General features: G+C 40.1%; 1 protein-coding gene across 1 annotated transcript in view; it reads right to left on the reverse strand.

Moving 5' to 3' along the window:
- The window catches only part of gcgrb (glucagon receptor b), a 64,433-nt gene extending 39,817 nt beyond the window's left edge, over positions 1-24,616 (reverse strand). Inside the window, exon 1 of the mRNA XM_063884471.1 lies at positions 24,307-24,616. The gene's annotated coding sequence lies outside the window, so the exon portion shown is untranslated. The remainder of the gene's footprint in view (positions 1-24,306) is intronic.
- Between the last annotated feature and the right edge of the window lie 2,059 nt (positions 24,617-26,675).

Here is a 26,675-nt window from a genome sequence, read left to right on the forward strand (position 1 = left end):
ACCGAGTTGTCCTGTGGATTTTTTGATGTGGATTACGACGAGGGAAATTGTTACGAGCGTCAAACTAAGGCTTCATTCATTGGAAAGCTACATTAGTCAAAAAACTAGCTCTGCATGGATTAATGCTACTGGAATTTGGAACGGCTTGACTCGAAACGGATAACGAAAGAAGGAACTTTGCACTGACTTCACGGTGGTATTGAGAAGATAATTCAACAAGCCGTAAATTTGATCTGCCTTTGCTCTGCCGCGGATCGCTAATTGAGGCTACTCTACGAGGACGGCAGTGAAGTGCATGCGCGTGCCGTGCCCGTTGTTCGGCTGAATGACGAAGTGGAACGGATTTCAAGCGTAACGCTCACTCTGCAGTGCTTCGACATTTTTACCAAGTAAGTGTGGAAAATTCAGCTTGTTATGGATGAACAAGACAGTGGAAAACAAACAGTAAAAATGACTGAGAAGGCTGTAGAAGAACGCAAGGCTAGACAAATCCAAGCATGCAAATGCAAGCTGTCCCAGCTAACTAGCATGATAAAGCAAATTGAACAATTAATGGAAGATGATGCAAATGTCGACACTGTAAAAAATAAATTGCGTGTAGACTTTAGTAGTTTGCATCAAGAGTTGTCCAACCTAAATTCTGGTTTGCAACAATTCATGGATGAGGACGAATATGCTGATAATCAAAAGAATTGGTTTGATCCTAAAGATAAATCAATGGATGATTTCTTCTGGAAATGTGAGGAATGGATGAAAGAGGTCATGAAACGCTCAGTGCAGGCTGAAGAGTGTGATGGAACAAGTAACACACACAGATAGCAGGTCTACATCATCAAAATCGACTACTAAACGTACAAGTAGACGCGGATCACTATTTGGAAGCGAGTTGTCAGCTTCTTCCTCAGTCAGAATAAAGGCAGAAATGGAGTGTGCATCTTTAAATGCAAAGGCTGCTGCTTTAAGGGAGAAGTTGGCCATAGAAAAGGAAGAAGCAGATTGGCAAGCAGAAAAGGGATACAGAGAAGCAGAGCACAAAAGAATAGAAGCCGCCATAAAGGCTAGAAAAGAAATGCATGAAATGCAGACTGCTCTTGCTGAGTCAGATGCAAAAATGGAAGTTTTTGCAAAAATATGAATACACACAAGCAGGCACGAGCATCATTGACATTGATGAACAGGTTGGCGAAACAGAGGTAAAAACTACTTTTCAACTACCATCACAGCACGTCATAACTAATCCCGACGTTAAACCCATTCTTCAGCCAGCAATGCCTCAAAGAGCCTCAACTGCAAAAGACATGGAACTCAATAGTGGACCTGGGCTTGATAGTCTATGCAAGGCCATCTCTCAGCAAGTCAATGTGACAGAGTATCTGGTGAAGAATCACAACGCTTCATTACTTCCCGATCTCACTATTCCAATATTCAAGGGTGACCCGCTTGAATATAAATCCTTTATCAGATCTATTGAACATGGAGTTGAAGGCCGCACTGGTGACAATCGTGATTGCCTACAATTTTTGCTGCAGTACACAAGTGGACAACCGCACAACTTAGTTAAGAGCTGCATCCACTAGGAACCCTCAACAGGTTATGCTAAAGCAAAACAAATGCTGAAGGAGTTTTTCGGCGACGACTACAAGATAGCAGAAGCTTACATAAAGGAGGCTTTGGATTGGCAGACAATTAAGCCAGAAGATGGCACCGCACTACAGTCCTTCGCATTATTCCTCACTGGATGCTCAAACATAAAGGCATTGGCTAACAAGCTTGCATACAGACTCAAAGAAACCTGGAGAAAGTCTGCCTGCGACCTACAAGAAAAAACAAAGAAAAGAGCGAAGCTCAAGGATTTCGTCAACTTTGTCAACAAGCAGGTTAGATATATGTTACACCCACTCTATGGAAACATAAAAGAAACCACCACAGGCATGAAAGACCCAGTCCGACCAAAACCACAATATGCCGAGACATTCAAACCCAAGAAGGTATTCACAACAGCCGTTGTTCCCACCGGAATCGAAAACAAAGTCAAGATGGAAAACGACAAGCAAGCAACTTTAAAAACACAACCTGTCACAGTGGACGCAAACAGCAAGCCTTGTGTTTATTGCAAAGGAGAGCAACACAGCCTCACAGTCTGCAGAAAACTCAAGGGCAAGCCACACAAAGAGAAGATTGACTTCTTGAGACGCAAAGGTTTGTGTTTTGCATATTTGAAACACGGTCACATGAGTAGCAGCTGCAAAGAGAAAGTTCAATGTGAAGAGTGCTCTCGACTGCATCCCACACTGCTGCTAGGGCTGTGCAATTTAATCGATCCTGCGATATATATCGATATTTTGTTTCCCGAGAAAGTATCGATATTTCAGCCGCAAGTATCGATACATTAAGTCCCATTCAAATCCCCCGTGTTCCGCCTGGCACTCTGCTCGCTGCCCATTACGTCAGCCAGCCGCTAGTGTCGCTGTAGAGCATTTCTAGATACACAGATCTAGTGTGTCTTCTTCTCGCGGTGAGTGCGAAGCGGTTCAGGAGAATGGCGGCTGACATTAACCCAGCACCTCCGCGCTTAAAAGCAGATGTGTGGGAGCACTTCGGGTTTAAAAAGAAGAAGGAAAGTGACAATTTAGATAAAACTATTGCGGTTTCAGTAGGGGTTTCAGACAATCGTGATAATCTGGAAAATACCACTCACCTAGCGATAGACCACACGAAAATGAACTTATTCCTGCCCATGACATCTTTTAATCTCATATCCAACAGTTTTAGATTAACAGATATCCCCATAAAACTTCCACAATTACATTAAGATGGTTATTTTTTCTGCGTTGTTTCATTTTGTTGACACATTAATGGTATTTCCTAAGGGAGTTTTGGATTCTTCTTTAGAATTGTAACATTTTATAAATCAGGCACAAAACTAAATCTTGTTTCTTAAGGTGTTGGAGGCAGGTCATTCACGCGTGCAGACACATACTAAGCCTGTTGAGTGTAAATATTTGTGTGTAGCAGCAGGTTTGTCTGGCAAGCTGGGCTCCATTAATAATGAAGAGTGGGATGGAGCTTGGACAGGAGCACCGAGCTGCAGACAGGGATTATGGAAGGAAAGGTTGGGTTGAACATAGAGGCTCTGACACTCGGGTTACATGGACTGTGTCTCTGCAGGGACCGGGACTCCCGATCATATGGGTGTAAACAGCACAGTTGGCTGGAAAATAATTTCGATTGAAACACTGATGCAGAGGCACATTATTGACTGTCACCCTAGTTACTGTTGCTACACATGTCAAGGTTTTTATATTAGCACTGCATTCATATTTTTTGATAATGGCACCAGATTTACCGCTCAAAATACCAAATTACTTTTAAACAGTGAGTCAAAAACCTGCAACTATATGCTACGTATTATGCCCACAATTCCCAGCTCTCCACTCTCTGTCCCCTTCAGCATGTATGTGTGTATGCATTGAATTACAATGCTGAATTTCATCAGAACAAAAACCCATACATGATAAGTGTGGTTTGTGTTTTTATTTGTGTGTCGGGTTGGTAATTTCTATGTTGCATGCATGGTTACATTTTTATCTACAAAGCATGACTGAAGGGGCCTGGAGGAAATTATGGGAGTGTGCGGTTGTGTGCTTTTGTGGCCCTGGTCTGCGGGCCTACACTATGCATTACTGATGTTGATTAGGAAAATTAAATACTACATGAACAAATATGAACAGTTGGCTACACAGTAAGAACGATGTGACTCTCTTTGGTGACACCATATCATCCAACACCTCACATTAGCAGCCTCGAGAGCATCAGCCGATTTCGCCTGTGGGTGGGAAGACGCTGTTTTAAAATTCAAATGAACTGTATAGTTTCTACTTTTAGATTCAAGACCACTCATGACACAGCTTGTGGCATTAGACCAGACGTCAGAGTGTCATGATCCTTGTTTTCTGTCTGTTTCCTGTTTTATTTTGAAATGTTTTCCCTCTGTTGTGTCATGTGTAGTTTTACTTCCTGTCTTTTGGTTTTCCTTCCTTCCTTGATTGTTTCATTGTTGTCACCTGTTGCCCTCTGTTTCTGCCTCCCCTCCCCAGCTGTGACTTGTGTTGTGATTAGTGTCTTTGTATTTAGTCCTGCTTTCCCTTGTGTTCTCTGTCAGTTCGTTAGCGTCTTTCGTGTGTTCAAGTCAAGCGTTTTTCATGCCCTGGGTTGTCGTCTTTCATGTATCAAGTCAAGCATTTTTCATGTCTTGGATTTCCCTATCGTCTTTCATGTGTTCAAGTCAAGTGTTTTTCATGTCCTGGATTTTTCCCAAACTTCGTATTTTTGTAAAACAGCTTTTGGAATAAAGCTCGCCTTTTGTTCGTACCCATACCTGCCTCCCTTTATTGCTGCACTTGGGTCCTATTTCCCCAAACCCTGACACAGAGCTGTTCATCTAAAAGTAACAGTTGGTATGGAGCGCAGAAGACGACGCATTTGTTTCTGTTGGATGAGCCATAATGTTGGAAATGGAAATGAGATCACTTATGGAGGAAACTGGGCCCAGTTCACTAACGTGTGTGAACCCTATCTACATTAATTTTCATTCAATACAACTTATTTGCTAAACTTTCCTCGCCTAATGGACAAATGCAAATTTAACATGCATAGAAGAACTACAATTCTTTAAGACGGTTTGGTTTTGCTCCCCCTCGGGGATGTAAGGCACCATTTGATGTTCTGAAGGCGAGACACTAAAGGGGAATCATATTTTTTCCCCCGCAATTTTACAATACATAGCTGAAGGACAGTTTATTTCCTGTCCAAATGTCCACTTCAGTAGAACTTAAAAACAACAAACCATGCAGTACCATCCCTGTTATTAAAGTTTTTACAGAATGGTTGGCTTATGCGCAACATCATCGCCAAGTGTGGCAACCTTTGCGCTTCAGAAATGTGCAACAGATTTTGAGGAAGAATTCTGTCAGGAAGCTGCCAGAACAGTCAAGAAAAATTTCTACGTAGATGACTGTCTTAAGTCAACTACTGATGAAGACACAGCAATCACCCTTTGCGCCGACCTGAGGAACATGTTGGCAAAAGGTGGATTTCGACTAACAAAATGGTCAAGCAACAGCCGGAAGTTGCTCAACTCAATACCTGAAGAGGAAAAGGCTCAAGGGTTTCAAGATCTGGATTTGGACGAAGATAACTTGCCGATGGAGAGAGCATTAGGAATCCAGTGGTGTGCCGAATCAGATCGGTTCAAGTTCAAGAACACACTAGGAGAGGCCTGCTTTCCCTCGTCAGTTCCATCTTTGATCCGTTGGGCTTTCTTGCTCCAGTGGTGCTGCCCGCAAAACGAATCCTGCAAGATTTATGCCGGCAGAAGTACAGCTGGGATGAAGAGCTGCCGGACAACGTCATTAAGAGCTGGAAAAAGTGGATTTCAGGTCTACAACTGCTTGAGTACTTTGGAGTCGACAGATGCGTCAAGACAAAGCAGTTTGGTGCACCAGTTTTCGCTCAGCTACATCACTTCGCTGACGCGAGTGAAGACGCCTACGGAACAACAAGCTACCTACTGCTGCGCACTGCAGCTGGGGAAGCTCAATCCACCCTGATGATGGCAAAGGCAAGGGTCGCGCCCTTGAAGTCCCCAACCATACCAAGAATTGAACTGACTGCAGCCACAGTTGCAATCAAAATGGACAAGCTTCTGAAGAAAGAGCTCGAACTGGAACTTCACGACTCCATCTTTTGGACAGATAGCACGGCTGTGTTAAAGTACTTGAACAGTGAAAGCACAAGGTTCAAGACTTTTGTCGTTAATAGAATCTCAGCAATCCTGGAGCATTCTCAGACTTCGCAGTGGAGATACGTCAACACCACTCTGAATCCCGCTGATCATGTCTCGAGAGGACAGACTGTTGAAGCATTCCTGAAATGTGAAAGCTGGCTTTCAGGACCAAATTTCTTGCTTTGCTCACAAGATCAGTGGCCCAAGAATCCAGATCCTGGAACGCTGGACGTCAACGACCCAGAGGTCAAAAGAGTAGCTCAAGTACATGTCATTCAGGCTCAAGAGCCCAAAGATACAATGGACTATTGGATGACTCACTACTCATCCTGGACAAAGCTTAAACGTGCTGTTGCCTGGTTTCTGAAACTGAAAGACTTGCTCAAGGAACTGAAAGCAAAGAGAAAAGAACCAAACACTTTAAGTGGAGAAAGCAGAGTGAATCAGTTTAAGAAAACTTTTAAAGGAACACACCTAACCTGTGAAGGTTTGACTGAAGCAGAAAAAGAAATTGTGAAGTACTGTCAAAAGAAAAGTTTCAAAGAAGACTTGGCAACCCTGAAGGAGCATCAAAGGGTAAAGAAAGGCAGCTCACTTCATAAGCTGAATCCAGTACTTCAAGACGGAGTCATGAGAGTCGGCGGAAGGTTGAGCCGAGCAGCAATGCTGGATGATTCCAAACAGCAAGTCATCTTGCCAAAAGATTCGCACATCACAAGGCTGGTGCTGAGACATACTCATGAGATAACAGCTCAAGCCGGAAGGAATCACATGTTAGCTCAACTGCGACAACGATTCTGGATCCCTGGAGCAAATGGAACCATCAGAAGGTTTTTGTCCAAGTTCATCACCTGTAAAAAATTACACGGAACTGCTGGCAAACAACTCATGGCGGATCTACCAAAATGCAGGGTCCTGCCCGATGATCCCCCATTCACAAGAGTCGGTGTCGACTACTTCGGCCCGTTCCTGGTGAAAAGAGGAAGAGGGCAAGTAAAGAGATACGGCGTCATCTTCACGTGTCTCGCCATACGAGCCGTACATCTAGAAGTTGCCTCTTCACTTGACACGGACGCGTGCCTCAACGCAATTACAAGATTCCTTGCCAGAAGAGGCCAAGTCAAAGAGATGTACTCAGATAATGGCACCAACTTCCGGTCTGCCGACAGTGAGTTGAAGAAATCGATCCAAGAGTGGAACACTAAAAAGATCGCAAAACAGTTGCAACAGAAGGGCGTCCAATGGCACTTCAATCCTCCCACAGGTTCTCACCACGGAGGAAGCTGGGAGCGGCTGATCCGCTCAGTGAGGAAGATTCTGAACATCACAGTGAAGGAACAACTTTTGGATGAAGAAGGTCTCCATACCTTGCTGTGTGAAGCTGAGGCTGTCATAAACAGCAGGCCCATCACAAAGTCATCTTCAGACCTCAATGATTTAGAGGCTTTAACACCCAACCACCTGGTGTTGCTCAAGATCAAACCTGAATTACCACCAGGGGTATTCAACAAGGACGACCAGTATGCTAATCGTAGATGGAGACAGGTCCAGTACCTCGCGGACGTGTTCTGGAAACGCTGGTGCAAGGAATACCTCATGCAGCTTCAAGAACGTCAACGATGGTTCACGCCTGGAAGAAACTTCTGCGTCGGTGACGTGGTGCTGATTGTAGACGACACCCAGAAATTCATGGCCACTTGGAAGAATTGTGGAAACCTTTCCCGACAAGAAAGGCCTGGTTCGTCAGGTGAAAGTCAAGACCAAGACCAATGAGCTTTGTCGTCCAATAACAAAGCTATGTCTTCTGCAAGAATCAGAGGATAATTGATGAACTGTTTTGAAGGACCCGTTTGGACAGGGCGATGAACAAGAATAAGATTTGTTTATATTGTTGTTCTTTAACTACAGTAAAAGTAACATAGCATGTAGGCTCCTTTAATTTAAGTTAAAAGTTTGAGTAATTGTCTTCAAGGGCATTGATTACAATTAGGGGCCGGTAATGTAGGAGCCTAAATGCAGTTTGTTGATGTTTTGACTTCAATAATTCAGTTCATATTCAAAATGACAGTAATGAATAACTGTGTCATTGAGTTAGAAGGAATAAGAAGGAATATTTACAATATTTACAGGTTTAAGTTGTTACAGTTCATATTGACAGTAATGTGTTAAGTTAATTACTTATTCATGTTACAAAGGTGTGTGAATAATTTACATGCATAATGTCTCATTTATATTACTTCTGTAATATTTGAAAATGGGTACTTTGATTGTGGCATCTTGGTAACTGTGCCTTTTAATTTATTTTTTTTGATACACTCATGGGAGCAGTTTTCGGGGTTAATCTGGGTTCAGTCAGGAAATGCAAGAGTGGAGCCACACAGTTTTTTGACCTCTCTCACTCTCTCTCGATCTTTGGAATAACTTTATAACTTTGTAAAAAGACATTATTTTCTGTGCTTATTTTTTCTTGAATCGAAGTAAACGGTTGAATTTACCGAGTTGTCCTGTGGATTTTTTTGATGTGGATTACGACGAGGGAAATTGTTACGAGCGTCAAGCTAAGGCTTCATTCATTGGAAAGCTACAGCTTATATGTCATTCATATCCTGATTTATACAACATCATATTTCTAAATAAGATATTCAAAACTCCCTTTGTAAAAACCATTACCACTAATGGTTCGACAAAATGAAACAAGAATTATGAAAGAATAAAATGTGTAAAACTAAAAATAACCATCTTAATGTTATTGCGGAAGCTTTATGGGGATATCTGTGAATCTAAACTGTTGGATATGAGATTACAAGATATTGAGGGCCGATTATACTGGATCATTTTGCCTGTATGTGTCATTATACAGCAATGGTGTGGATGTTAAGGCTTATTGCATGTCACATGACCCACAGCTGAATGTCCTGAAGAGGTGCTTTCCAGGCTCACTGTCTGTTAATTCAGCCTCTTGAATGGTTTTGTGTACAGAAGATTTACATATTTGTTTCTACAACTTTCTTCTTTGTAGAAGTATACAATTTTTGACAGTAAATAGGAAAATGGTGAAAGGATACATTACTAAGGACGGTTTGAAGTGCTATTCAATAAAGTACATTCAGACATTAATTACAGTGCTCCACACAAACAGGGTTTTTTACTCATTTCGCTGATTATATCTCTTCTCGTGTTGTGTTTGCTTAGCAACTGCTTGAACTCGAAGTGATCCCATTAGCTTCCTGTCCTACAAGACTGCCCCATAATTCAGCCTTGAATATAAATATTTCTTTGTCTAAAACACCAATCAGTAGGAAATGAAAATAACTGCTGACACCTCACAAGCATATGACAGTGTGTGAGAGTGGAGGAAGGATATGTAAAAGTCAGCAGAAAATGTGTGTTACTGATAGAGAATGACAACTGGGAGGTGTGATTGACAGCACTCAACCTCGCTGTTCATATGCTTCAAAGCAATATGACGGAAAGGAAAGGAAATACAAAGGTGAATGAATTTGAATTTGAAAAAGAAACAAGACTGGAGAGCTCCACGGGGACCGGTTGGCACGCTGTTTAGATGTCATTCATAACATCACAGCGTCAGTGTCAGAACACAAGAGCTGAGACAAGTGGCTTAATTAAGATATCAACATGAAGCCTCAACCATCAATCCAGCCTCAGGTGCTCTCTGTCAGGAGATTAAGAAGCAAGAACATCTGAAGGAAAATCAATTATGGCAAGGAGAGTGGATACACACATGTATTATAATAAGACAGGTTGATGAGTGTGCACATAAAACGAATGACAAAGTGAAGAGAGGCAGCGGAGGCCTTAACACAAACAGTTTACTCTACTAAACAGTTTAGTATTTCCTTATTTTACACAAGAAGTATCTAAATGATTTTGATTATTTTACACTTTGATCATCTGAAAAAAGCAAGTTATTAAAGGACTTAAAATAAACAATACTTTTGTGTTAGTGCTGTGTGTTTTTGTGCTTTAGATTAAAGGTTGTACATTGTGGTTGGCTGCTAAATGTTAGGATATTGGAAAGTATTGGATAGTTCGGATTAACAGTTTTACCTCCAAATCAGTGACTGTCTAAATGACCCTCATTATCCAATTATAACTATAAAAAAAAGAAAAGTAGATTTTAATTTATTCTTTTCCAGTCACTGCTGTCTGTATCATGAATGATCACTGCACTGTGATAAAAATCTACCAAGATAAAAATACTTCTTAAAGACACTCAAACTGTGTGTCAAAGTCACACACAGTGTGACTAACAATCAGCTTGATATTTGTATCTGCTTTCAGAAAAAAAAATGCCGAACACAGCATCCTCATTCATTTGAAATAGGTCATCATGTTACAGTTAAGGTACTGACTCAGAGTCTGGGGCAACACAGCGCGACGACACCCAGCAAGGTTCTGTGTTGGGCCACCCAAATATCTGTAAGTTCCCGGTCCTGATAAATCAAACTTGATAAGCGTTGTATTAATAGAGTTCAGGTTGTGATCGCTGCGTGAGTGTGATAAATAAAAGGTTGTTAAATCCTTCTTCACAGTGGTATAAATCACAGAGGAGTGTGCAGGCTTCTGATAAGCCTGCAAACTCATGAATCTATTACTCAAACCAGCCTTTCCTGAAGCAACAAGAACCTTCCTAAACTTTTTCAGCTCTCCTCGCTTAAAACATCCCTGTATGGTTTGGGGCATTCCATTAATTGCTGTGGCTAGAAGATGTTTTTTAAACCTACTTCTGGCAAAGTATCATTGTTTATTCTCACAGCTTAATGCTGACCATGTGTTCTACACTGTGGTGAGGCTCGCCCCCGCTTCAGAAATGTTTCACTGTTTCTGCAGACTAAGAGCACAAAAAGCAATCAGTTAAAACTGTCTGACTTGTGAAAGGGCAGGATTTGAAGAGTAATCATAACAAATACCGCACATTTCTGCTTTGCATGTCGGCGATAAGAAATGTATTGTCAGATATAATGAGCCTTAGTGGTATCGTGAAAGAATTGTGCGCAATTTTTATCTTAATGTTAATTGTCTTGTCAGCACCCTTTAAACACTCACTATGGAATATGGTTCCATTTATAATTGCACTGAGATATGTATCTCTTACATCCCTTTGATGTACTTAAACCTCAATGATACTGCAGATATTATCCAGTTCCAAGAACTTCTAAAGCATTTCATAAATGTCCTTTTCATCTTTAATATGATATTGAATCAATAGCGCTAATAAGTCATTTATGTGCATGAACTTCGGGGGCATCAATTATTTTCTCTCCATAACTCCTCTGCAGGATTTGTTAGTAACTTTATTTATGGTTATTTTGCTCCAAATATCTGGAACAAACTGCCAGAACCCTGCAGGTCCGCTGCAACTCTTACTTCTAAATCCAGGCTGAAAACATTTATTTTTGCTGCTTCTTTTAATTGAACTGTTCTTATCTGACATTGCACTGTAACTTTTATTCTGCACTGTAACTTGTATTCATGTATTTTATACCTGTTGTGTTTATTTTATTATCTTTGCTCTTAAATGACAGTTTTTAAATGCCTTTTTATAACGTGTTTATACTGCACTACTTTTAAATGCTCTTAATGTCTTTCATTTTTGTAAAGCACTTTGAATTGCCTTGTGTTGAAAGGTACTATATAAATAATCTTGCCTTGCCTTGCCTATGACCTCAAAAGGAGTCGATTAATTGTTTGGTGTTATGTTGTCGATATTTAGTAAGACAATAAAACTGAGGGATGAATTTCTCGGGACACCGTGTTCTCATTTTATGGTGTTTTTGCATTGTGGTTGTAGTGACAGTAGAGGTGAATGCACGGAAACCCTGTGGGATCAACCAAGACCCTTTAAGAATGTAATCAGCCTCTTAATCTATGATGATTAAGATCTACAACATATTGATCTGTGTTTGGCAGGCGCTCCACACACTGACGTCAGCTGTCCGGCAGAGGCTGATCGTTCCGCTGATCTTGTTGAGATTGTTCCTTAGGATGTGACCGAGCAAGTTAAATCCACACGAGTAAATCAAAATGGACCTCAAGTGGGATTAAGGTTTGTAATAAGATGACTTGTTTTTCATGGATCGATATCCTCGCTGCTCTAGTATCCCTGAATGTGTGCTATGAACCAGGATCGGTGACCTGAGTCTTTGCTTTAACATGCGCACGCGGCAGCAGCTGCAGTGAGGATGACAATTGAATGTGCTGTAAAGCTTTTGTAGCAAACAATACATTTCTGTACACTTTTTCCCCAAATTCATAGGAAACCAAATATAATCCACTTCCTCCAGCTAATATTAAATAATCCTTTTTCCAACTCCCTGTTCTTGTTTGGGCACAGTTGAGTAATCCTGGAAACCCTCAGCATTACAAAACAAAGGCTAGATCATGTTCAAATAAATTAAATTATAGCTAAAGAGAGTATAGTTTAAAAATCTTATTGAATTTTATAGAGACTGGATCAAGAAAACAGACTTAAAATGGACAGTGACTATGCAATATAAACATGTATACAGATCTAAGTGATGTCTTTGGTCTGGAACGAACAGGTACAAAAGAGAATAAAAAATAAATGAACAACCCAATTTATAACCTTTATTTTTTTCTGTTCCCCATGGCAGTGTTATGCCAGTAGCATAAACTGTAGTTTTTTGTTTTGTTTTTTCGAACCTATAGTTTTCAGACCTGGTCAACACTGATTTAAATGACATCCCTTGAGGTTTTTATTCATTTATTTATTACTCCCCAAGACCTTCAAACCACATTTAAAGTGTAAAACTGGTGAAATCGCCCTCTACAATTTCTCTAATTTAGATTACAGTGATTTTCAAATGTGTATTGATGTGTTATTGATTCAACACCCGTTTATCCTTCTATTGAAACTAGAACAAAACTGTATAGGCCATCTTTAGTAGAACCTGTTGTGTTTTGATCAGCCCTAACAAGCAAAACAACTAGACAGAACTGACAGAAGGATGGTAAACTGAGAAAATGTTGCAATGTTTGCTATTTCAGCACGAACATGCAATGGATTTTCCACAGCTTACTTACATAGGCTACTGATGTTTCAGAGCCGGGGTCAGGGCCACGCATTCCTACTTGCCGGAACCTCAGTGAGATTATGAATCAATAAATCAGGTTTACTTGACTAATATATTCAACTATTAATAGCCCCTCTGCCCCTGCACTCTCTCTGCTCCTCAGGGAAGAAGAGGGGGGATGGCAGGTTAACAAGGAGCATGCATTTGTTCATTTTGCTAAGTAAGATGACATCCTCCCTCATACAGTATACCCTAATGAATATAATAAGCCTTTAGGTCTCTCTGTGTTCAACCAATTAGATACTTATGGCTCCTCTGTCAGTAACTGAGAAATCATTCATACATTTCCTGTAGTGTCAGAGGCCTGCACACTCGGCCTCCCTCTCCTGCTCTGATGAATGAATCACAGTGATGGCAGTCTGCATTTAATACCCTGCTTGTTGTTTAATCAGAAAATACACATATAAATGATTAGAGGTTGAGAAACGATCTGGCAGTGATTGCGCCTGATCAGCATACGAGACTGACATCCTGCAAGTTTCACTCACAGAAAATGATTTAATCAAACAAAATCCGGCACAGAAAACAGGCATACATTTTTGTTTGTTTCAAATACTATGCCATATGTCTCCCAGAGAACATGGATATGCCTTTTCAGAGTAAAAGTACAAGCAGGAAGGTGCTGCCCGAAGAAAAAGTGACATCTGTGACTATGTTACGAGATTTCCACTCCAAAGCACACATACCGTAAATCTCAAGTAAAGCTATAACTTGAAACACGTTTCCTTAATGCTGAATTCACCAGCCACAGAAAATCATTCTGGAGGACAATTACAAATACTGTATTTGTTTTTAATTTGGATGACTTACGGTCCAGAACCTCATGTTGCATTCCTGTGGCCTTCCCTAAAGTTTTATTAGGCAATAACTAAAAACTCTACTTCCAGACAAACAGGACAGGTTTTCCGATTCAGGAAAACTGCTCCTATTTGCCATCCAATGAGTAGTGCTTTGAGACTGACTTCAAAGTAAAAATGTATCATTTCTACTTGCTGCATATACATGGTTCCTTACTGTGTGTTTTTTTTGTTGTCAAGAAAGTGTACAAGTCTCATCATTGTTAGCTACTCAGCAAAACGCAGCCAATTAAATCTAAATAAAAGTTCTGAATGATTTTTCCACATCATCGTTGTTTGTCTGTCCGTTGGTTCTTTCTTTCCTCAATTCCCAGCTGAGTGTGCTGATAGTTGTTCAACTTTGCAGCTCTTTAATTAATTCTTAATTCACCATTCATTTGTCACTTCCAACATAAGCTCATTGACCCTTGAGTGGACGGAAATCTGGATGAGTTTCCCGTAGAGAGCAGCTATAGTATAACGGTTGCCCCAACAACGGGAGTCATGACGACAGACGAGCAGCATGACTAAAACATTAGTTGGGAGTTGGTGAAAGACATAGCGGGGTAAGTGATATTCTAGAGGGCAAATGTTCACCTGTCTAATTATAAACACTGTCTTCCACATAACAGCACACACACACACACACACACACACACACACACACACACACACACACACTAACACACACACCAAAACACACACACACATGAACATACTCGAGAGCGAGACAGCAATTCTTACAGTGAAGCTCAGGAGGACATCCCCACTGAAATGTCGTCCATTAATTACATTGTAGAGCCAACTTTGAAAACAGGTTTGAAAAACATGTAAAGTTAAATCCATCTGCAATTTGTTACCGTCCATTTAAGTAGAGTACTGCATGAGTCAGTGGAGTAACAAGTGTCAGTTGGGATTTGTCTGCATAAGCAAAACAGCAGATCTGTGTTCACGGTGTCAAAATGTCTCGTTTGACTCACAGACATCACAGACAAACTCTATCTACATTGCATCGCTTCCTCCCGCCTCTGTCTCTGTCCTTCCTCGCAGCTGTGTACAGTAGATCCCATTATCTATTAGCGCTTCATGTATAATGGATCAGCTTAGAGGCAGCGGATCTCTCACCGGCTTTTCTTTGCTTTGCTCCAAGCCTATCTCTGGTCCATTTGCGGCACTTAGTACAAACCTACAGTACTGTGCAGAAAAGCTGTCCATCACACACATTCAGAGAGTAAAAACCTTTTTCTCCTCTTTCGAAGGCTTGAGTAAAATAAAATAAATATGCACTTTAGAATACTATTCTTCAGACATTTTAAATTGGCCTACCTACAGAAGACTGTAGTTAATAAATGGCGAACATTATGTTAACCATGACAAAATGTAAGAGGTTTCCTTATGTGTCAACCAGCAAAAACAGTTCTAACATGAAGTGCTTGATTTTAATATCTCGACAACACACGTGCTGAGTTTGACTTTTCCCATCCACACATTGTTGGTGCTGAAACAATTGCGGTAGAATAAATACAGAGCTACAAAGGCTAGCAGAGAAGCCTTCAGACCGTTTTTATTATGTTCTTTGGTTTATTTTTGCGCTTCCATTTTTTAAATAACTGCTTAAACACTTCAGTGTTCAAAAAGGTCTTTATTCCTCTCATACTGCAGTGCTCTTTTGACCCTCTGTCTGACACCAGAGCCCAGTCCGCTCTGATTGGTAAGCTAGCCGGCTCTGTTGTGATTGGACCAACACTTAGAGATGTCCCGCCCCTATCATATACAATGTGTACAAGCACTAGCCAATAGAATAACCGGTGTTACATAGTCATGTCATTATGAAACGGATGTAAAGAAAGGACTGCAATGGAGGTGTTTCAAGCAGGGGGGGAGAGTGGGACTATGAGATTTTAGCCTTTGCAGACCATTGACATGCACAAAAACCTATACACACTTCAGGAAAGGGAAAACCCCAAAAGCATAATCGGGCCCCCTTAAAAGATCTGGGGAATAATCACTCAAGAAAACTTGTTTCTTGAGAAAGTCAATGTCAAACTATATCAAACTCTTTTTCTCTGGCTATTATTTTTTTCCAGGACTTTTGTTATAGTCTGTTCCTCTTCTCTTTTTCGGTTTTATCATTCTCCTTTCTCTTCACACTTTATTTTATTGCTAATGTAGCTCACCAGACATAATTTGTCATTTAGTGTAGACAGAATTTGTCCAAAAAAAATACCTGAACGCTGTGAAGCTTCCAAGAGGGGGAGTCAAATGAAAGTCAAGGGTGTGGGTGAGGAAGAATTGTTCAGCTGATCACACCCATACTTAAGCACACACATACCGACCGACACACACATACTGAACAGATTACTGATGGGCAGAGGTGGGAGAGGTTCAATTTTACGCTTCAAGAAAGAGTGTGAGAAAATAAAAGGGGAGTCAGACTGGGGTAATTTGAGAGCGAGCATTTCAGGAGGACTGGAGCGGGGAGAAATGTAGTGGCGCATACAAGGATGATTTATCTACAGTTTGAGGGGATGAAATAAATAGAAGGAAAAGGAAAGGAGGGGTAATGACATACAGCATGAAAACAAAGGGAGTGTATTTAACCGACTCACTTATCAGACTGCGTAAAGGAAGTATTATTACCTTTAATGGGTGAAATGGGTGAGCTAATTGATTGAGATGCGGGGCAGGTTTACTAAAAGTCATAGAATGAAAGAGGGAGTAGTGGAGTCATGGATGACGCAGGTACCTAATGAATGAGATGGACTGATTCATAGTTTTCAATTTCACTGTCCGTCAGAGAAACTCACAGAGCAGGGTGGAGATTAGATTCATAGATAGTCGTTAACGTACACACACACACACACACACACACACACACACACACACACACACACACACACACACACACACACACACACACACACACTGCAGGCACATGCATGGACGTCACCGTATGGATGTATGAGAGCTAATTGCTGCAGTCCCATTTGAAATGATTGTTTTGCTCTTTATGGCTGCAAGTTAACAAGCAGATTGCCATATGTATGTCTGTACCACGGAGATCAGATGACAGACAGGTAACATTGACGCTGCTCGCTCCACTCTTCAGCGACTCTATGCATACTTATTTTTTAACAGCACATCTTAAAGAAATATGGTGCTGCTTTCATGTTTTCTGATGATTAATTGCGACAACCATTTTGCTAACCTTACACAAGTTCCCTAACCATTGCCTTAACAACTGTTTATTTTCAAGAATCACAGGCTGAAAATGTATAAACAATCTGAACTTGCTAGCAGTGACGAACTTACAAAGTTATTTTGTATTACGGAGCTTAATAGAGAGTTTAAGCTTGTTAGGCATATGTCCTAAAACTTTACTGTTCAGTTTCAACCTCATCCAAGCAGCAACTCTAGGCAGGAGGCGACTCGGCTGGTTGCAACAATATCAGATATACCGCAGGTCCTTCCTTCCTACAGCCATCAGACTTTACATCCAGCATGGCCCCTGGTAGACCCCTCATACAGTGGTATGCAAAAGTTTGAGCACCCCTTAGGAAAACCACTGCATCAGTTTGTCACTTGCTGAGCTTTTGAAGCAGCAACTTCATTTTAACATATGTTATACCTTATGGTAACAGAAACATCTCAGTAGTGAAATAACTTTTATTGGTCAAACAGAAACATGTTTATGTGCATTCAAACAAAAATAGGCATGTGCATAAATTTGGGCACCCCTAAGAAATAATTCCATTAATATTTAGTATTGCCTCCTTTTGCTGCAATAACGGCCTGTAGACGCCTCCTGTAGCCACAGACAAGTCCCTTAAGCCTGGCAGGTGGTATTTTGGCCCATTCTTCCACACAAAACGTCTCCAGTTCAGTCAGGTTTCTTGGCCTCCGTGCATGGACAGCCTTCTTCAAATAAATCCATACATTTTCAATGATGTTAAGGTCTGGGGACTGGGATGGCCATTCCAGAACATTGTACCTGTGCTTCTGCATGAATTCCTTGGTGGATTTTGATCGGTGCTTAGGATCATTGTCCTGCTGAAAAATCCAACCCCGGCGTAGCTTCAACTTTGTGACTGACTCTAGAACATTCTTGTCAAGAATCTCCTGGTACTGTAAGGAATTCATGTGGCCCTCAACTTTAACAAGTTTTCCAGTACCTGTGCTAGCCACACAGCCCCATAACATGATAGATCCTCCACCAAATTTTACAGTGGGCAACAAGTTCTTTTCATTGAATGCAGTGTGTTTTTTTCGCCATGCATACCTGTTCATGTTATGACCAAATAACTCAATCTTGGTCTCATCTGACCACAGTATTTTGTTCCAAAATGCTTCTGGCTTGTCCAGATGTGCTTTTGCATACCTCATGCGACTCTTCTTGTGATTAACACTCAGGAAAGGCTTTTTGCACATCACCCTTCCAATGAGCTCTTCCTGGTGCAAAGTACGCTGGATTGTGGAACGGTGAACAACTACACCATCAGCAGCCAGATGTTGTTGTAGTTCTCTGGAGGTGGTCTGTGGCTTCTCTGTGACCATTTTCACCATCCTTCGCCTGTGCCTTTCCCCTATTTTTGTCGGCCTACCACATCTTTCCTTCACACGGACTGTTCCTGTGGCCTTCCATTTCACAACTACGTTTCTGACTGTGGAGACAGACAGTTTAAACCTGTCAGATAATTTTTTGTACCCTTCTCCTAATTTATAATGTTGGATTATCTTAGCTTTCAGGTCAGTGGAGAGTTGTTTTGAGGTCCCCATCTTGCCACTCCCTAAGAAAGAACCTAGGCCAGGCACAGCCAGCTATTACCTATGTTAAATAGCCTTTTTCATGATTGGTTCCACCTGTCTTTGTAATTGAAGGTCTAATGAGCTAATCAAAGCAATTTTGTGCAGCAACCTGTCAGCTATAAATCCGTACAGGTGTTGAAATGAATGCTATTTATAAGGGTGCCCAAACTTTTGCACATCCCATTTTTTGCATTTTATTTTATTATAATAAAACTATGTAATGCTACCCTAAGAATTTTGGTCTGGAAAACACTAAAACGTCTACATCTTTGTAGGAAAACAAATGTTGTTGCTGTGATCTTCTATTATAAAGGAAAAGCAAATTGTCATGAAATCTCAGAGGGGTGCCCAAACTTTTGCATACCACTGTATATACAAAAAAAAAAAAAACTGACTAGTTGTGCAATAACAATTTATGTGTAATATATAAACATGCCATTATCAATAAATGTGCAACATTACTGCTATATCTCCTACAGGTTGTGTATTTGTAAATTGTGTGTTTTTCTTTATATATGTTTTTTCTTTAATTGCATATTTTCTTTTGTTAAGCTGTCTTTGGCTCGGTTGCTGCTGTAGCACATTTTTATTTCCCCTCTGTGGGACGAATAAAGGGATTCTGATTCTGATGTATAGAAGTCTACGAAAAAATGTGTTTTCTTCTCACTTGATTTATTACTTTAGTAAATGTATTCCTTACCTGTCCATGGTCTCAAATTGACCTTTCAAATCTTCTTCATTACAGCATTATGTTCATTCAGTAAAAAACTGCCCCAGTTAGAGTGAAAAAGACAATAAACCACACCAAGGTTAGACACGGCAAACATGAAAAACAGGAATGTAAAGATTGTGGATACTATCTTTCTTGACTACCCATATAAATGGTACATACATTTATTGTATATATTGTGTTCTGACATTGGGTCTTTTCTCCCTTACACACAGTCTCTAAAGAGTTAGAGGGAGTGAAAACATGGGGATAATCCCTTAATCACATTTGTGATTCTCTGCATGTCATGGACCACAATTAACACAAACTTCCTTCACTTCACTTTTACCTCCATGTCTGTAGATAAAGCTCAGACATTTAAAACAACTATAGGATGAGAAACACTGCAATCATTTCCTATATTAATAAGTATTAATTAACCACAGGGGTATCTCATTTAAGACATCAGCATCAGATCAAGATTCATTTAGGTGATAGCATGAAATGTCTAACCAGGCAGGAGCAATCTACCTCTAATGTGCTCTGAGTGTGTGTGTGTGTGTGTGTGTGTGTGTGTGTGTGTGTGTGTGTGTGTGTGTGTGTGTGTGTGTGTGTGTGTGTGTGTGTGTGTGTGTGTGTGTGTGTGTGTGTGTCCGTGCGTCAGAAACCAGTCTGGGTCAATGTTGATTAAATAAACAATTGTGTTTATAGAGCAGACCTTCTTTCAACACGCATGCATGAAACATATACACACAGAAGCCTTTAACTTGCTACGCTGTCACACCACTTCGTTGTTGTCCCTCGTGACATAGAGACGGGTTACTGCAGCCTTTTACAATGGAATAAAGTCAAATTTCAAAACCTCAAACACCAACCCAACATAAAATATCAACAACAGAATCAGGGAGGGAATATTTCAACAGATATATTTAACATCCAGATGAATGTGTGCACAGTTCCTGTATGTTCATGCAAAATGTTTTTGTTGGTGATGTGAGCACGCAGAGACTAAAGTGGGTGCGCTTGTGTAATCCGTTCCTCAACGCACCCTGATGAATACATATCAGAGAGATCCAATGGATGAGTGTACAAAAGAAATAAAGTGCATGAAATATTCAGGACCTTCTTTTACATTACCCTCTTCCTCTCTTTGAGCTTCTTAGCAACAGTCCCTAACACAAACCATCTTATCAACAATTTGTTTTATACGACCTCTGTTTTTGCACGTGCAAATCTCTCTCGCTAAGTGGTTTCATTCTGTCATTATGCACTTCTTTCACGGTAGATCTGGCCAGGAATTGTGACAAAGTATTATTGTGTGTGGCTCTGATTTGAGGTAAAAATACGGCTTCATACATAGTGCTCAATATCTCCACAAGGTATACCTTTTACTAAAACTGTAGAAACTGAAACAGACATTTATGTACCCCCAAAGATATATATTTTGAACATTTCCATCAACTTCAGCTGTTTTTGAAATATGTTTTTTAACCAGCTTGCTGCTCAGCACACATTGATTCCACCCTCACCATCGAGTACTTGGTTTTAACGTAGCATATTGTGAATTATGTTTTCCTTTGAATTTCTTTTAAGTGCCATTATCTGAATGTGACATTATGTGTCAAAGAAAAAACTCTGCCCTTTGAATCCGACAATTAGACAAAGAAGTACTGTTTTATTTCTATTTTGTCTCTGTATTTTGTGTTCTTAACAAATATCAGCATAAGTAAAGGTTGCGAGGATGGTAAACATAACACCTCGTAACATCAGCAGGTTGAGAGCATTTATCTCAAAGCCCCGCTTTAATTTCATCAGATAGCTGAAAGCATTTTGCAGACTCTTGAGATTTGAGAGGCTATTTCCAGTTCTCACAGCAGTCAATGCTTGCCCTGTCTCTCAAGTAGGCTTCAATCAGCATTCACCTACTCCTTCATTGATTCAATACCCAACTACATAAGAAGACAACATGATAGCAATCAGCAATGTATGTAACCAAATGTCCCTGTACGCTCTGTTTTTATTACAAGGACCAAATCAATCTCATACTGAATACATCGCTCAGCACCACATCATTTGATGGGCGCCAATGACCCCATTATTGGGTACATAGTATGGCTTTTGCATACAGTAGTAGTCTTTTACATATACAGTATGTAATGTATGAGTTTGGAGTAGTTAAATATAGGACAAATATAACCTCTCATAAGGGGCTCGACAAAGGCTATTACAAGCTTGACATAAACAAATATGCACATTGAACACAACAAATAACAGCTATCAGTACACACCTTTCACAGAGTAAGTTACTGATCATGCTCATGCATTTTAAAATAAGAAAAGTTGGGGTTTATTTGGCTTACATTACTTTTTTGAGCAATGCACATATTTTTTCTCTATCTACATTTTCTTGTAGGTTTTCTTGTAGTGTAAACATCTTTTTTCAAAGTGTTCCTACTCGTCAGGTCGACATGCATCAGTGTAGTGACTGACCTGTTGATCTGCAACAGCCTCCACTGAATATTAACCTTCAAAATCTTATTTTGTCTTAATAAATATCGTAAGAGACAGGAAGGAGCAGTGAGCCATTACCAGTGCATGTACTATCTGCAGTGGAAGTGGAATGGAAGTCTGATATACTGTAATGTATATCTTTTAAATTTCAAGCCTCATGTTTTGCTCCCATTATCAGCAAACGTTCAGAGGTCAAATCAATCACTCTCTTCAAACAATGCCCCCCACAGGCTCCAGTCACAGCTCTTGTGATTGAGAACCATCCCGTCTTCACAACAACCCTCCATCTTTGTCTGTGTGCTTATTTTAAAAAGCAGTGAAACCTCAAGCTTTCTGACAATAGTTTTAGGGGGAACAGGATAATATAAAAAGACATTAGCTAATTTCAGCCAAACCAAAATCCACGAACCGTCTGTGAATCAATATCTGTCCTTTGTAAATGTGCGCGTACCGCTCTAGACCAAATCTAATCTCTGGCCATCATACCATTACAAAAGAGTGGTCTGATGTCTGAGAAACCACGGAGACCTCAGGCAGGACAACTTAGGATATTACTTCTGTGAGAAGGGAAAGGAGGTATAGGGAGAAGAAGGGCTTTGAAGCATACAAGTGAAAACTTGGGGCAGTTTTTGCAAATCAGGTGTACCGGGGCGCAATCTGCAAATGAAGACCGATGGGATGATAAATTGTTCTTTGGACAGGCTTCACTATGGACAATCACATCATCTCTCATCCCAAAGCTGAAGACAATTTTCATGAGAGTCCAGGTCAACTTCTCCAAGGACAAACCTGTCAGTGAGGTGCAGACAATCGAGGCGGCAGGACATTGTTTTTTATAAATGTACTTCATGCACCACTCAAGATTACGACATTCAACAGATGGCATGTGTACATTTTTACATAGGGTTTCAAGTACTTTTATTCATTATTAATCTGCTGATTGTTTCCCTGATTAATTGTTTCCCACAGCCCATGAAATCTGTTCAGTTTGCAGGATTTTTTTGTCCAAAATATTCCATTTATGCCATGTATTACAAAGACGCCAATCAGGACATTTGCAAATGTAGAACCTGTGAATACTTTTTACACATTTAAGCTTGAACAAATTACTAAGATAATAGTATATATATCTTTTTTTATGAATTTTCTGCAAAATAATGTGTTAATTTATGGACTAATTGTTGCAGCTTTGTGATCACAGAACAATAATTGTATGATCTGGCTGTAATGAGATTTTCCTTATTACAGCATATGCTCACAATTAGACCCTTATAGGGATATAACACTGATTTATGCCTGATGTGGCCTCTTCAGGCTACTGTAAACTAACTGATGATCACGACAGGGCCACTCTCGGCCCCTAAGGGCAGATTACAGGGACCCTGTTTGCAGCTGCATTAGGTTGTAATAATTCTTCTGTGCAAATATCAAATGTCGGCAGCTAAACAACCGGCAGGGATTGTCTAATGTCTTCAGATTCTAGATGATTGCCCAGCGCATTCTGGCGTGTCTTTCAGCAGTGATAACAAGACATTTAGGGTTCATTAAAGGAAATGTAGTGAGTGGAGGTAACACACACTTCTCATACAGTTTCTGAATGTGTGTTGTGTGCAGCAGTCACATTGGAATCAAACTAAATAACACATGTACACTCATCATGTAACCAGCTTTATGCAGCACTTCATATCTCACAGCCCGAACCAAAATAATCCAATTTTAATAAGCGTTTGCATATTAATGACTTTGCAGGAAAACATAAGCCATAGAGAGAGGGAGAGGAAGAGAAAAAGAGAACACAATGAGGGATAATGTGGGGAAAAACAACACTTATTTACCGTTACTCCAAAGTGATCTTATAGGTATGCCTTTAACATCCAATACAATATCCGTGGATTCATATTCTGTGCTCTGCCTTTATATCACCTTATTGGATGTATCAACACCAACAAGCAAAAATACCTAATTGATTCATCACATACTATCATACACAGTAAAAGGTATTGATTTTGTTTTCTGCCTAGCTCCAGAAAGCAAACTACAAATAGTAAAAAATAAAATAGAATAGAATACCGTAGAAAATGTGCATTATTTATGTTACACAATGGCAGGTGATTTAGATGGTGAATGATAATACGTTATGGATTGCCATGGTATAAAGAGAACAAGAAGAACATGATCACAGATCCTGGTTTGCTGTTCATACAAATACAAATAAGACAGAGCAGTTGCCTTTTGAAAGAGGAAACGTCTTCTTTTCCTCTTTCTTTTAATCTAAATTCTGTAATTCCATCATCCAACACACATAAAACACACACACACACACACACACACACACACACACACACACACACACACACACACACACCATAGCTTCTAGAGCACCTCAAAAGTTTCAGAATAAAGTATTGTTTAGACCACAAGGACAACAACAACACAATAAACTCATATAGGCTACATCATTCGACAACCATGCTCCTTAAAGCTTTGAAAGAAATAGCTAGAGTTTAGATGAGCAGAGCAAACAATAACACAAATAGTGTTTACCTAAGCGTCCAGACCTCCTCGTGCGCCCCTGGCACCCCCACACCGCCCGCTGCTCATCTCCCGGCCCGGCCCATCAGCGCAGGTACTGTCCGGAGAGCGCAGCACATCACCGTGTCCCAAAGAGGAGATTTGAAAAATAACTCTTGAGGTTCAAAATAAATGAAACAGGAAGAAAGACTTGAGAGTTCTCAACTTTTCCCTTTGTCCTGCTAAGCTTCTTACTAGCTCACTTCTCTCAGTAAATTCCTATAAACCACTTTCCTAATTGAAATCTCGCTTCTCTTACAGTGGACTGAAGTGCGTCTGACTGAACAAGGCTGTACGGTCCGCTGCTGGTGCTCTGCGCTCCAGATTTTCGGCAAACCAGCCAGAATATAGAGGGGTATTTCCGGTAAAGAGTTTCAGAATAAAACTCAAAAGAGTAACTAGTTGAAACAACAAAATGACAATGTTTATAGGCATTCTTAGTTATTTTGGGTCATTCCTTTAAAAGTTCCTGTAGCAAAAAAGGGCCATATTGCCATTTAAATGTGTTTTTTTAAAGCAGCAGATGAAGGCCTTCAAAAATGTAGGGAAAATAGTTTGATAGTAAATCCAAAAATGTGCTCAAGCTAACCTATGAGAATATGTCATCCTATAACCAAACATAAATAGATCTTGAAAACCTGCAAAATAAGAGAAAGCGTAAAAGAAAACGTTTTTATTGATACAATATTTATTTTAATAATTGTCAACAACAGTTTGACTTTTTAAATGAAGCGTTGCACATCTGCTCTCATGCTCTCAAGGAATTTCTTGTGTTTCATTGTCATTTATTGTGAGTCAGTCATGGGTGTGCATGCTTATGTAGTTGATAAGCTTCCTACCGAGACAGTAGAATTACTTGATGAAACACAAGGGCTTTCTTCAATCTGTCAAATCTACACAATGTACCTGGACATAGACATGCTGGTTTAAGTTAAAGTTTGTTTCTGTCATTGAATTGGTCACCATAATTGAGGCATTATTATTGTTATAGTGCATGTTTTAATGAATGAGTATATAACAGTAACATGCAGATGCTGATCAGATGAGTCCAGAGCACAGGAATGTAAAAATCCTAAAACAGTTGTGAAGTTGGCTTAAAGGTAGAGGTGGATGGTTAATTTGTTCCAAGGCTGCAACAATTAACTCTTTAGATTTCCAGGATTTCCTTCTTTTCTGTAAAAGTCACACAATGAAGGAAGATGAAGTTAGAAAAATTGCATCTCGTCTGTTGTATTGGAAATAATGTCCCTAGCTCCTTGACACACTCTAAAGAATAAAACATGTATGTATGAAGTATGAAATGATCATGTTTATTAGTTATTATGCTTGTGTGCCTTTATTTTGAAATACCATTCATTAAACTTTCGGTAAGTGTGTTCCTAAATATAGTCAGCTTTATCCAGGTTGGTTCCTGGCTGGCCTCTAATTGAATGATCCATCAGTCATTGAATATATTTATATTTTCTGACTCATGGAAGAAGGACTTTAGGTTGTGATCGTAGTGAAGGGTTTTATTTTAGATATGCTGTAGTGTTTCAAAAAATAGATAGAAAAGGGACACCATGCAGCGGGGAAAGATGCAAAGGTGGGAGACATTGCAGGGGGGCATTGAAAGGTTACAGTCAAAGGTGTGGGCGGCATTCAACAGGAAGAGACTGAAAGCAAAGTGAAAGCTGCTTCAGAATTTTGATTAGACTGCCCCTCTGTCCCGACAGCACCTTCCTCAGGGCCCATTTATTTCTGAGGATCTTTCCGGACCTACCATTTCCCACCTGTACACTGCTTGACCTGCTCTGTGTCCTTCTGCATTTGGATCCTCAGTCCTGTTGAATCGTACACTTCCGTGAGGCACATGGCGATTGATGAGACTCGTGAGGGAAACGATAGTGGAGACCCTGTTTGTTATCTCCTCTCTGACTATAGTCACATGACTTCCAGCTCTTAAGACTAGCTGCATCACATAATAAGATGCTCAGCCAAAATAAAAGGGAAAATAAGGTAACCTGAAGTTCCAGGGCGCCAAGTTTACAGTGAAATCAATCAAACAGAACCTGCCATTTTTGTGAACAAAATAGTAAAACAAATGTTGTGACATATATTGAAATGTACTGGCAAGTTAAATCTCAACTGACTTTTTGACTGTTTTGTTTAGTTTTATTTTCATTTCCATTTTTAGTCATACATGATTTGCATTCCTGGACTTAAAGACAGCAATCAAAAAAATAAAAAATGAAAAGGGTTTTTGTGTTACATAACCCATTTTCATATGTCTTGGCTGCAGTCAGTTTTCAATGTGATGAAGGGGTTGAGTTCTTATTTACGTGCCCCTTTCAGACAATTAT

The sequence above is a fragment of the Eleginops maclovinus genome, chromosome 5, assembly GCF_036324505.1.
Source record: "Eleginops maclovinus isolate JMC-PN-2008 ecotype Puerto Natales chromosome 5, JC_Emac_rtc_rv5, whole genome shotgun sequence".
NCBI lineage: Eukaryota > Metazoa > Chordata > Actinopteri > Perciformes > Eleginopidae > Eleginops > Eleginops maclovinus.